At 44.9% G+C, this 12,295-nt stretch overlaps 1 protein-coding gene and 1 non-coding gene across 2 annotated transcripts in view; both read right to left on the bottom strand.

The window, feature by feature from the left end:
* Positions 1-12,295, bottom strand: part of ANKIB1 (ankyrin repeat and IBR domain containing 1) — a 240,471-nt gene that overhangs the window by 196,142 nt on the left and 32,034 nt on the right. The window lies entirely within an intron of this gene.
* On the bottom strand, positions 9,703-9,831 carry LOC141146557 (small nucleolar RNA SNORA49). The gene has a single exon (XR_012244950.1). It is a non-coding gene; the product is annotated as a small nucleolar RNA SNORA49 (small nucleolar RNA).

Raw genomic sequence — 12,295 nt, 5'->3', positions numbered from 1 at the left:
ACCTCCCTGAAATGGGTTTGCCACCTCCCTGAAATTAGTTTTGCAGGTTGGGATGTCTGCATTTTTACTCATTCTTTGTTGCAAAATAGCTCAAGCTCTGTCAGATTGGATGAAGAGCGTCTGAACAGCAATTTTTAAGTCTAGCCACAGATTCTCCGTTGGATTTAGGTCTGAAATTTGACTGGGCCATTCTCACACATGAATATGCTTTGATCTAAACCATTCCATTGTAGCTCTGGCTGTATGTTTAGGGTTGTTGTCCTGCTGGAAGGTGAACCTCTACCCCAGTCAAGTCTTTTGCAGACTCGAACAGGTTTTCTTCTAAGATTGCCCTGTATTTGGCTCCATCCATTTTCCCATCAACTCTGACCAGCTTCCCTGTCTCTGCTGAAGAAAAGCATCCCCACAACATGACACTGCTGCCACCACCATGTTTCACAGTGGGGATGGTGTGTTCAGGGTGATGTACAGCGTTAGTTTTCCACTACACATAGCATTTTTGCTTTTAGGCCAAAGTGCAATTTTGGTCTCATCTGACCAGAGCGACATATTCCACGTTTGCCATGTCCCCCCACATGGCTTCTCCCAAACTACAAACAGGAGTTCTTATGGCTTTCTTTAAACAATGGCTTTCTTCTTGCCACTCTTCCATAAAGGCCAGATTTGTGGAGAGCACGACTAATGTCCTGTGGACAGATTCTCCCACCTGAGCTGTGGATCTCTGCAGCTCCTTCAGTTACCATGGGCCTCTTGGCTGCTTCTGATTGTTGCTCTCTTTGCTGGTCTGTTAGTTTAGGTGGACGGCCATGTCTTGGTAGGTTTGCAGTTGTGCCATATGCTTTCCATTTTCGGATGGTGGATTGAACAATGCTCTGTGAGATGTTCAAAGCTTGGAATGTTTTTTACATTTTTTTTTTATAACCGAACCCTGCTTTAAACTTTATCCCTGACCTGTCTGGTGTGTTCCTTGTCCTTCATGATGCTGTTGGTTCACGAAGGTTCTCTAACAAGCCTCTGAGGGCTTCACAGAACAGCTGTATTTATACTGAGATTAAGTTGCACACAGGTGGACTATTTACTAATTAGGTGATTTCTGAAGGCAATTGGTTCCACTAGATTTTAGTATCAGAGTAACAGGGGGCTGAAAACAAATGCACGCCACACTTTTCAGATATTTATTTGTAAAAGATTTTCAAAACCAGTTATTTTTCTTTCTACTTCACAATTATGTGCCACTTTGTGTTGGTCTATCACATAAAATCCCAATAAAATACATTTACGTTTTTGGTTGCAACATGACAAAATGTGGAGCGTTTTCACTTTAAGGCTTCTTCTGTATCCGGATAGTTGAATTCACTGTATATTCTGATATTACCGAGCACCTGGAAGACTGGATTAGTGGTGTACTATGCACACAGCAATCATCATGGTAAAAATATTTCATAGTTTCACATCAAGTCTTTTGGCTTATAACAGTAATTAGCATTTCCTAAATACTATAATCTGCAAATTAACGATTAGAAATATGTGGCACAGATGCCACCTGCACCAAGGGCAATGGTTTTAAGAGAAATTTATTTTTTGCTGTAAAGAGAAATCTACAGTAAAAATGTGTAATTTTTTTGTATAAACCGCAACCCCCCACTACCCCTACACACACAAAATGGGTCCGTTACATGCAGTAACATTTTGGGTCTATACCTCTTACAGCTGACAGATGTGGTGTTCAAAGGCCTTTTACATCAATGTTTCTCAGAACCCTGGTGTTGCGTTGGGATTTCCCTGGGGGGGGGGGGCTACATAAACGAGACCCAGTTTGCCCTGAATCAGACATGGATTAGAGGACTATGTGGTGATTGGAATGCCTCTGATGAATAGGGGGGACTTTCGTGTAAAAGGAGGCACCACTTAGAAGTTGAGACCTTTGACGTGACAATGGGACCTTTGAGAAGAAGATGGGACCTCTTACGCGAAGGGGCAGATTTGGGGAAAAGATGGGGCCTCTGATGTGAAGAGGTCACCTCCTGAGAAGATGGGACCTCTGATGTGAAGGGGACATCTCTAAAAGAGAAGATGGGACCTCTGAAGTAAAGGGGGCACCTCTGAGAAGTTAGGACTGCTGACGTGAAGTGGACATGTCTAAAGAGAAGATGGGACCTCTGACATGAAGGGAGCACCTCCGAGACAGGATTTCTGACGTGGAAGACAGGACTTCTGATGTGAAGGAGGCACCTCTGAAATGAAGGAGGGGGTTTCTAAAGTGAAGTGAATGTAACAAAGGCAGTTTTAATAGACTGAACGTGCTGCATTAGATTGTCAAAGATTGTAAGCATGTTACAGGAAATGGGAAATTGTCAGCATGCTACAAAAAAAGTCAGACTGCAAACATGCTAAGGGATTGGCAGTGAGTATGCTAGAGGAGATGGTTTGAGACGGTGAGCACAGTAGACGGTCAGAGTGTTGGCGTGTGACAGGAGATGGTCAGAGAATGAGCTGTGAGCAGGGCTGGTGCAAGGATTTTTGACACCCTAGGCAAAACCGAATTTTCCCGCCCCCTGGCTCCACCCCCTTTGCCTTGCCCATGTATACCCCAGCTTTTTAATGAAGCTCCCATCAAATGCAGCCTCGCCAGCGCCCCTCAAATGCAGCCTCGCCAGCGCCCCTCAAATGCAGCCTCGCCAGCGCCCCTCAAATGCAGCCTCGCCAGCGCCCCTCAAATGCAGCCTTGCCAGCACCCATCAAATGCAGCCTACCAGTGCCCCATCAATGAATGTTTGCTTGCTTTCATACATTTGGGAGTTGGGGCACGTACACAGTCCTCCACCGCCGCTGTGCCTCTGACACTATGTGCGATTGGAGCGGTGGCTGCCTGGTGATGCTGAGACTTAGTTGCCTGCTGCAGAGAGAAGAGAGTAGGAACACCAGTGGCCGGGCACCCTAGGCAGCAGTTCACCCTAGGCGGCTGCCTAGTGGTAGCACTGGGCATGGCTGTGAGCATGATACTAGACAGACTAGGCGTGCTGCAGACGGTCTGAGACTGTAAGCATGCTACTGGGAGTAAGCTACATGAAATGGGCATACACTTTGAGCGTTGCAATGCGAAGGGGGCACATGGAAAACAATTGTGCTATGTGCCCTGGCCGTGACTGGTGTAATTCCAGTGCGGAAAAATGCCAGTCACTCCACTGTGTGAACAGGTCCTAAAGCCGCCACTGCAAACTTATTTTTGGAAGTTGAAAACTCTGGGGTTGTCATTAAATCCCTCTAACCTTCTCTAAAAATGTCTTTAACCACCTCAATACAGTGCACTTACACCCCCAACCCCCTCCTGCCCAGACCAATTTTCAGCGCTCACACTTTGAATGACAATTACTCAGTCATGCAACACTGTACCCATATAAAATTTGCGTCCTTTTTTCACATAAATAGAGCTTTCGTTTGGTATTTAATCATTAGTGGTTTTTTATTTTTTGTGCTATAAATAAAGACTGTAAATTTTGTGAAAAAAAAAAAATGCCTTTCTTTGTCATAAAATTTTGCTAATTAGTAATTTTTTTCTTCATAAATTTTGGCCAAAATTTATACTGCTAACATATCTTTGGTAAAAAAAAGACAAATTAGTGTATATTTGGTCTTTATGAAAGTTAGAGTCTACAAACTATGGTGCCAATCACTGAAAATTGATCACATCTGATCAGGCCTTCAGTACAACAGGTGAATCTCATTTCTTGAGACACTCAGACCCCATTCACACAGGGGCAACACGACTTGCAGGTCGCCTCAGCGAGGCGACCTGCAAACGACTTCCCGGGCGACTTGCAAAACGACTTCTGTATAGAAGTCTATGCAAGTCGCCCCCGAAGTCGTACAGGAACCTTTTTCTAAGTCGGAGCGACTTGCGTCGCTCCCCTTAGAACGGTTCCATAGCACAGAACGGGAGGCGACTTGTCAGGCGACTAGGTCGCCTGACAAGTCGTCCCTGTGTGAATGGGCTCTAACAAGTCAGGAAAGTACAAATACCCCCCAAATGACCCCTTTTTAGAAAGTAGACATTCCAAGGTATTACGTAAGTAGCATGGTGAGGTGTTTTTTAACCGGTTCCCGACCGGCTCCTGTACTCTTACGACGGCAGAATGGCACGGCTGCGCAAAGTAACGTACCCGTACGTTACTTTGAATTTGCCGCCGTGTGCGCGCCTGCCGCGATCTCCGTGAGTCGGGTCGCGGGTCCCGCGGACTCTATCACCGTGGGCATACCCGCGATCGCCTCACGGAGAGGACGAACGGGGAGATGCCGTTGTAAACAGCATCTCCCGTTCTGCCTAGTGACAAGTGTCACTCGATCTCTGCTCCCTGTCATCGGAGCAGAGATCAGTGACGTGTCACACACCAGCCCATCCCCCTGACAGTTAGAAATCACTCCCCTAGGACACACTTAACCCCTCCCCGCCCCCTAGTGGTTAACCCCTTCACTGCCAGTGTCATTTATACAGGAATCAATGCATTTTTATAGCACTGATTGTTTTAAATGACAATGGTCCCAAAAATGTCCGCCATAACGTCGCAGTCACAATAAAAATCGCTGATCGCCGCCATTACATTTATTAATAAAAATGCCATAAAATTATCCCCTATTTTGTAAATGCTATAACTTTTACGCAAACTAATCAAACGCTTATTGCGAATATTTTTTTTTTTTTTTTTTTTGCCAAAAATATGTAGAAGAATATGTATCAGCCTAAACGGAGGAAAAAAAGTTTTATTTATTTTTTGGGGATAATTATTAAAGCAAAATGTAAATGTGTGTGGTTTTTTTTTTTTTTAATTGTCGCTCTTATTTTGTTTATGGCGCAAAAAATAAAAATCGCAGAGATGATCAAATACCACCAAAAGAAAGCTCTATTTGTGGGAAAAAAAGGACGTCAATTTTGTTTCGGAGCCACGTCGCACGACCGCGCAATTGTCAAATAAAGCAACGCGGTGCCGAATCGCAAAAAACGCTCTGGTCAGGAAGGGGGTAAATCCTTCCAGGGCTGAAGTGGTTAAGTTGTAATTTTTTTTTCCCACAATTCTTTGCAAAATGAGATTTTTTTTTTTTTTTTTTTTATTACAAAATTGTCATATCAGGTTATTTCTCACACACAGCATATGCATACAACAAATTACACACCAAAATACATTCTGCTACTCTTCCCGAGTATGGCGATACCACATGTGAGACTTTTACACAGCCTGACCACGTACAGAAGACCAACATTGAAGTAGCACCTTCAGGCGTTCTAGGAGCATAAATGACACATTTTGAATGTGATTTCATTTCTCAACCACCTATTACACTTTTGAAGGCCCTGGAGCACCAGGACAATGGAATTACCCAGAAAATGACCCCATTTTGGAAAGAAAACACCCCAACGTATAATCTGAGGCATAATGAGTCTTTTAAACGGTTAATTTTTTCCAGAAGTTTTTGGAAAATGTGGAAAAAATAATATTTTTTTTTTTTTCTTCACACAGTTGTCAATTTATAAGATATTTCTAACACGTATCATGTATATAGCAAAAATTGCACCCCAAAATACATTCTGCTACTCGTCCAGAGTATGTAGATACCACATGTGAGACTTTTACACAGCCTGGCCACATACAGAGGCCCAACATTGAAGTACCCTTCAGGCGTTCTAGGAGCAGAAAATTACACATCTCATTTCATTCCTACCTATCACACTTTTGAAGAACCTTGAGCACCAGGGCCATGGAACTACCCACAAAATGACCCCATTTTGGAAAGCAAACACCCCAACGTATATTCTATGAGGCACGGGCTGCAAACAGGTACTCGGGTAACTTGATGAGCTACAGACAGGTACTCTGATGGCCTGGTGACAGGTACTCAGGTACTCTGATGGGCTGGTGACTGGTATTCGGGTACTCGTATGGACTGGTGACAGGTACTCGTATGGACTGTGACAGGTCCTCTTTAATGGGGGGGGGGGGGAGGAATCAGTGTGATTGGTGTACACTGTAAGCAGTAACGAGATGTTACCGCAATCTCCTTCTCACACACGATTGGTGTGTGAGGGAAGAGCCGGTAACATCTTGTTACCGCTCTGTTTACATTTAGTGATCGGCTTTGAAAGGATCACAGCTGATCATGTGGTAAATATCCACTGGCCAGTGGCTGTTTACCAGTGTTGGTGACGAGCAGTGTTCCCAGGAACACGCTGCCACCGACGTGCGCATGAGCCATGCAAAGTGGGGCGGTGCCATCTGTGATCGGCTGTGACTTCATCACGGCCGATCACGTGGTAAACAGCCATGCCCAATTGCTGTTCAACCCCTTCTCGGTGGCGAGTGGTGTCTCCGTGACACGCTGCCACCGAAGGAACAGGGATTAGAAGCACACAGTCGCACGCGCATTCCCTGTTTAAATGGACGGGCGTCATATGAAGCCCGCCCAGAACGAGAGCAGCGCCGACTGCCCATCATACGACGGCCAGCAGGCGGCAAGCCGTTTAAACCAGGGCTTGACAAATCCCAGGCACCAGGTTGCCATGGCGACTAAAAACTGCATCCTGGTGCCTTGTCTATTGTTCACTGTTGCAGGGATTCACAATATGTATTGGCCAATGTAGAAGACATGCAGTTCTGGGCGCCGGACGGGTTGTTTTTTTTCCTACAATTAGCCATGCTGCGGGCAACCAGCAGGGCTCACTTGACAGCTGTAAGCATTCGGGCAGCTATGCCACACACGTGGGTAAGTGCCCCCCTCGGCTTTGTATCTCAGGCTCCACTTGCCCATCTGCGGGCCTGGGATCGGCATACCGGGCTCTGCAGGGTAGAAGGGAGGGAGGGACGCTTGGGAAAGTTGCTTGCTTTGTGTTCTTTTTAAGGCCCAAATTATGCTAGCAATGAGAATGGCTGCCTGCCTAAGAAATTAATTCATGAACTACTCAGACGGTTTCCCAGCCAGAGAAATAACGTTTACAATGACTATTCAGAGAGTGCTCTCATGAGACATCTCCCAGAAAGCAGATAATAAAAGACACTGCTATCTTAAGCCATGATCTCATGAAAATATAAAAAGTGTCCAGTCATTGTGGTCAGTAACGGCAGCCAAGAACTGTCACAAATACAAGGTCTCATTGAGGAACGCTAATTGTACAGCATCCAATCGTGGTCATTTGTCTCATGTTTTAGAAAGTCTGAGAATCCTAACTACCGTTTATTATATGTTTGGCCAAATGTTCATGGACACCTGACCATCACACTTTGCTCTTGTGGGACATTCCATTCCAAAACCATGGCCATCAATATGGTGTTGGTCCCCCTTTTTATGGCTAGAACAGCGTCTGTTCTTGAATTCTTCCACAAGATTTTGGAGCGTTTTTGCATGAATTTGAGCCCATTTAGCCAAAGAACATTTGTAGGGTCGGGTACAGTTGGATGAGAAGACCTGGCTCACAACCAATTTTCATTCCTCACAAAGATGTTCAGTAGGTTGAGGTCAGGTCTTTATGCAGGGCCACTCGAGTTCCACCACACCAAACCATGTGTTTTGTTTCAAATACTGTTTTATGCATTGTCATAACTCCTTAGACCCAGTCTGTCCGGACAGTATGGTCACCTGCTGACTTGGCAGCATCCGCAGGCAGCTTAAAACTGTAGCAAACCCCGCTCTGTCATTTTAACGTACAGGTAATCCTATAAAAAGGCTTACCTGTAGGCAAAAATGAATATCTCCTAAACGCGCACCGTTTAGGAGATATTCACCTTGGATGCAGCCAGTTACGTCACCGGCGCATGCGCTCTGAAGATCTGGCATGCCTTGGACTCTCCCTCCTCCTTGGCTGAGACACAGCAGCGGGAGCCATTTGCTCCTTCTGCTGTCAATCACAGCCAGACAGCCAATGAGGGGAGAGAATGGACACGCAGAGCAGCGGCTTGGGAGCAGACCTGCTTGGGTGTCCCCATTGAAAGTTGCTTGCTCCTGGGGCACTTGACAAGGGGGAGGGGCCAAAAGCGCTGGCAGGGAACCCGAGAAGAGGAGGATCGGGGCTGTTCTGTGCACAACCACTACACAGAGCAGGCAAGTATGAAGTGTGTTTGTTTTTTTTTTTTTTTTTTTTTTTTTTTTTTCATTTTGCCTTTAATATCACACCCACATTTTGTCATATATTCAAGCATATAAGTGATATTTATATAAGGCCAATTTGCACAGCACTTTGCATATACTGCATTCACATTTAGTCTCTGCCTTCAAGGAGCTTACAATTTAGAGAAGGCCAGCTCGTTTGGCTGTCCTTCTCCTGTGGATCACATCTGTGCAGTTCATGCTGCACTCCTGTGACTCGTATTCAGCAGACAGAGGGCTGAAGTCCGCTGTCTGCTAATGTCACAGAGCAGGTCCAGGCCGGGGCTAGATCATGACAATTGAGTCGGGATCCGGAACATGCCTGGACTGGCACCCAGGTCAGGCTCTCAGCGAGCCACTGAGAGCCTAAGCCCGCCGCCCCCACCCCCTCCACAACCCAGCGCTCCAGTGAGAGCGGGGCAGAGCAGAGGGCGATAAAAAAAAAAAATTAAAAACCCAGTGGCGATCAAATACCATCAAAAGAAAGCTCTATTTGTGTGAAAAAAATGATTAAAAAAAAGATAAATTTCATTTGGGTACAGCGCTGCATGACCGCACAATTGTCAGTTAAAGTAATGCAGTGCCAAAAAAGGCCTGGTCAGGAAGGTGGGAAGATATCTTAAGGAGTTGAAGCAGTTAAAAAGTACCCACTGTTTTCCTTTTCACATAATCCCCGCCAAAATAACGTCATTACTAAAATGCAACCGATAAAGGGCAATTTCCATATAGAACACTTGCAGCCGGGTTCCGGTGAAGATTCATTCTATTTCGTGGCAGCAGGAGAGACAATTGTATCCATCTCGGGCAGGAGGAGGCTGGCACGGTGCCATAGCGCTAATGTGTCCAGCAATGACGGAAGGATCTTATAGTTATTCAAACCTATGGAACTCAGTAAATTCAGTCGGAGAAATAAAATCAATGCGACGGCCACATTTTTCTAGAGAAGCTGTTTAATGGTTACAGGGAAAAGAAAATGGATTTGTGCTTAAAATCTCAGTTTCTGACTCCGTGTTACATAATCCCCCCTCCTGCACATTTCCAACATCGCTTTCATGGATTTGGACTTGAAAGACACTGGATGATGCAGAAAACATGCGGCGTGCGTTTCGAGGCGAGGTGATGATGGGACGAGCCTTGCTCAACACAATGGATGTTCTCATGTCCGTGCGTTATGCCTGTGTGGCTGAATGGAGATTGGCGCGTCGGGTGGAAAGGCCTAACAAAGCACTCGCAGGGCCTCCAATTCTGAACACACACTATATGTGAAAAGCAGGCTCTGGCCTCCCTGGCAGTGATGGAGTGGTATGGGGCTTAACCACTTGACCCCCCTAAGATTTACCCCCTTCATGACAAGGCCATTTTTTTTTGTGATTCTGCACTGCGTTACTTTAACCGACAATTGCGCTTGCAACGCTGTACAATTTATGTCCTTTTTAGTGGTATTTGATCACCTCTGCAATTTTTATTTTTTTATTTTTCTGCGCTATAAACAAAGACCAAACAACAATTAAAAAAAAATTAAAAAAATAACGTGCTATAAAACATATCCCCATAAAAAAAAAAAAAAAAAAAAATGTATGCTCAACTTTGCCATTCCTTTGGAAATGGGATTCCAGAGGTAGCAACAGAACATTTACTTTATCCTCAAGTAATGCCAGAGAATGTATAGACAACAATAACCCTGGAGTAAGGATGAGGAATAGTGCTGCTACATATTTTTAGTAAAAAAAAGAACAAACAAAGACAAACAATAAGCGTATGTTGATTGGTTTGCGCAAGTTATAGCGTCTACAAACCATGGGATATTTTTATGGCATTTAGTTTTATTTGATTTTTTTTTTTTTTTTTTTTTCCTAGTAATGGCAGTGATCAGCGACTTGCAGTGGGACTGCGATATTGCGGCGGCCAAATCTGACACTAACTGACACTTTTTGGGGACCAGTGACACCAATACAGTGCTAAAAAATATGCACCGAGACTGTACTAATGACACTGGCAGGGATGACATCAGGGGCGATCAAAGGGTTAGGTTGGATTTACACTGGTGCATTGTAAGACACTGCATGTGATTCGCACCGCACTGCTGTGCATTTATCATGCGATGTCTGTGCAATGCGAATTCAGCCATACAGATATGTATGGCTGAATTCGCATCACATTCGCACAAATGTTGCAAGACTTTTTTTTTTTGGTCCACTCTGTCCCCCCTTCAAGACACCTTGTTTGTGGGGAAACCCACTGACCGCTAATGAGCCATCGGTTGTTAAGGACCCAGTAGCCAGCTTCCCTTAACCAGCTATTGAAATCGGTCAATTAATTTTCAAAAGATTTGAATTCTAATCGTTCTGAAAATTTGAAATTCGTTACAAAAATAAACAAAAACTAAACACATTTTTCCATTCTGCACATGTCTAGTGACTTTGTAGAGCACAAACAAAATGATCACATTGGTCAAAGTCGCACTCATCCAAAGTCGCATCAAGTTACATGGTAAAGTCGCAATGGAAATCGCATGATTTGTAAGTCGCACAAGTGGGAATGGGCTCTTTATTGGATATGTTTTATAACAAAGTATTGGTGGGGATTTTTTTTTTTGTCAATTTTCGGTATTTTTACATACATACATACATACATACATACATCCTGTGGCAGAGCGTTGCCCTGCCAGGGTCTAGGAGGAGGATGTGACCCAGAGTTCTCAACCAGACGGGTTGAGGGGCTCCAGGGAGCTTGTAACATGAAGAGGAAACTGGCCTTTCAGTTTCCTCAGTGTTTTGTAAAGTCCACTTTGGGACCTGGAGTTCTGGGATTTCTGAGAGATCCGGGTGGGGTGAAGTCCCTAGTCCTGGGTCCTGATTTTGAGAACATCCAGCATACTGATTGGTCAGGTGTGTGCTGGGCTTTTAGTAGTAACCTGACCATAGTTCTGGGCTCCACCCCGGCAGATAGGAAGTCTGAGGACCAGGAGTCAGGAGGGATCCACATGGGAGCAGCAAGAGGCTGCTAGTTATATGCACCAAGGTGGTTGGTTGGTGAAACCGTCTGTACGGGACAGACAAGGGCCTGGAGTGTAAGGCCAGAGCACCAGTGCTGCAAGTGACAGCCAACTAGGCTGAATGTCATTTTTTTGTTGATGGGAAAAGGAATGCTGAAAGCCCCTGTGAGGGAAACCTATGTTTGCTGAACTTGCTTTTAATAAAAATGGGCAAACAAAGCCCTTAAAGAAGAACCAGCGAGTGGCGGTGTCCTTGAAGCTAGCATTTGATGCTAGTCCTTTACACGTGGAGAAGTGCTGTAGGCACAGTCTGAGATCTCTACAATCAAGTAAGTTCATCTGTTATATGAACTGTGTTTTGGTGCATGAGACTGTATAATCTGTGTGTGCAGGTGAGGAGAACCTGCTAGAGAAAGGTAACTAGCCTTAACCACTTGCCAACCGCCGCATGTACATATACGTCCTAAGTTTGGCGGCGGATATCATTGTTATGGCAGCAGATAGCTGCCATAACCCCGGTATCCCCGTTTTCGTGTGGCGGACAGCTACAAGATAAAAGCGGTCTCTGCGGTGGCAAGGGGGGGGGGGGGGCCCTCCCGCCACGATCCGGTCCCCTCCGCCGCTTACCGGAGCCGTCGGCAGCGGCGGAGGCGATCTGTCCCCTAGCTGTGCATGGAGACAAGTGAGGGGAAGATGGCGCCCACTCGTCTGCATGACACTGCAGGGCGGAAGCGACATCAAAACGTCACTTCTGCCCATACGTCTTAAAGGCACTTTTTTTTTTTTTTTTTTTTAAATTTCCTTTTTTCTTTTTATTGCATTTTAGTGTAAATATGAGATCTGAGGTCTTTTTGACCCCAGATCTCATATTTAAGAGGTCCTGTCATGCTTTTTTCTATTACAAGGGATGTTTACATCCCTTGTAATAGGAATAAAAGTGACAATTTTTTTTTTTTTTTTTTTAAATAGTGTAAAAATAAAATCATGTAATATAATAAAAAAAAAAAAAATTTTCAACGCCCAGTCCTGACGAGCTTGCGCGCAGAAGAGAACGCATACGTGAGTAGCGCCCGCATATGAAAACTGTGGTCAAACCACACATGTGAGGTATCGCCACAATAATTCTAGCCCTAGACCTCCTCTGTAACGCAAAACGTGCAACCTGTAGAA

Source organism: Aquarana catesbeiana, linkage group LG05 (assembly GCF_042186555.1).
Source record: "Aquarana catesbeiana isolate 2022-GZ linkage group LG05, ASM4218655v1, whole genome shotgun sequence".
Lineage (NCBI taxonomy): Eukaryota > Metazoa > Chordata > Amphibia > Anura > Ranidae > Aquarana > Aquarana catesbeiana.
The sequence above is the reverse complement of the archived record's forward strand: the minus strand, read 5'-3'. Positions and strand labels throughout refer to the sequence as shown.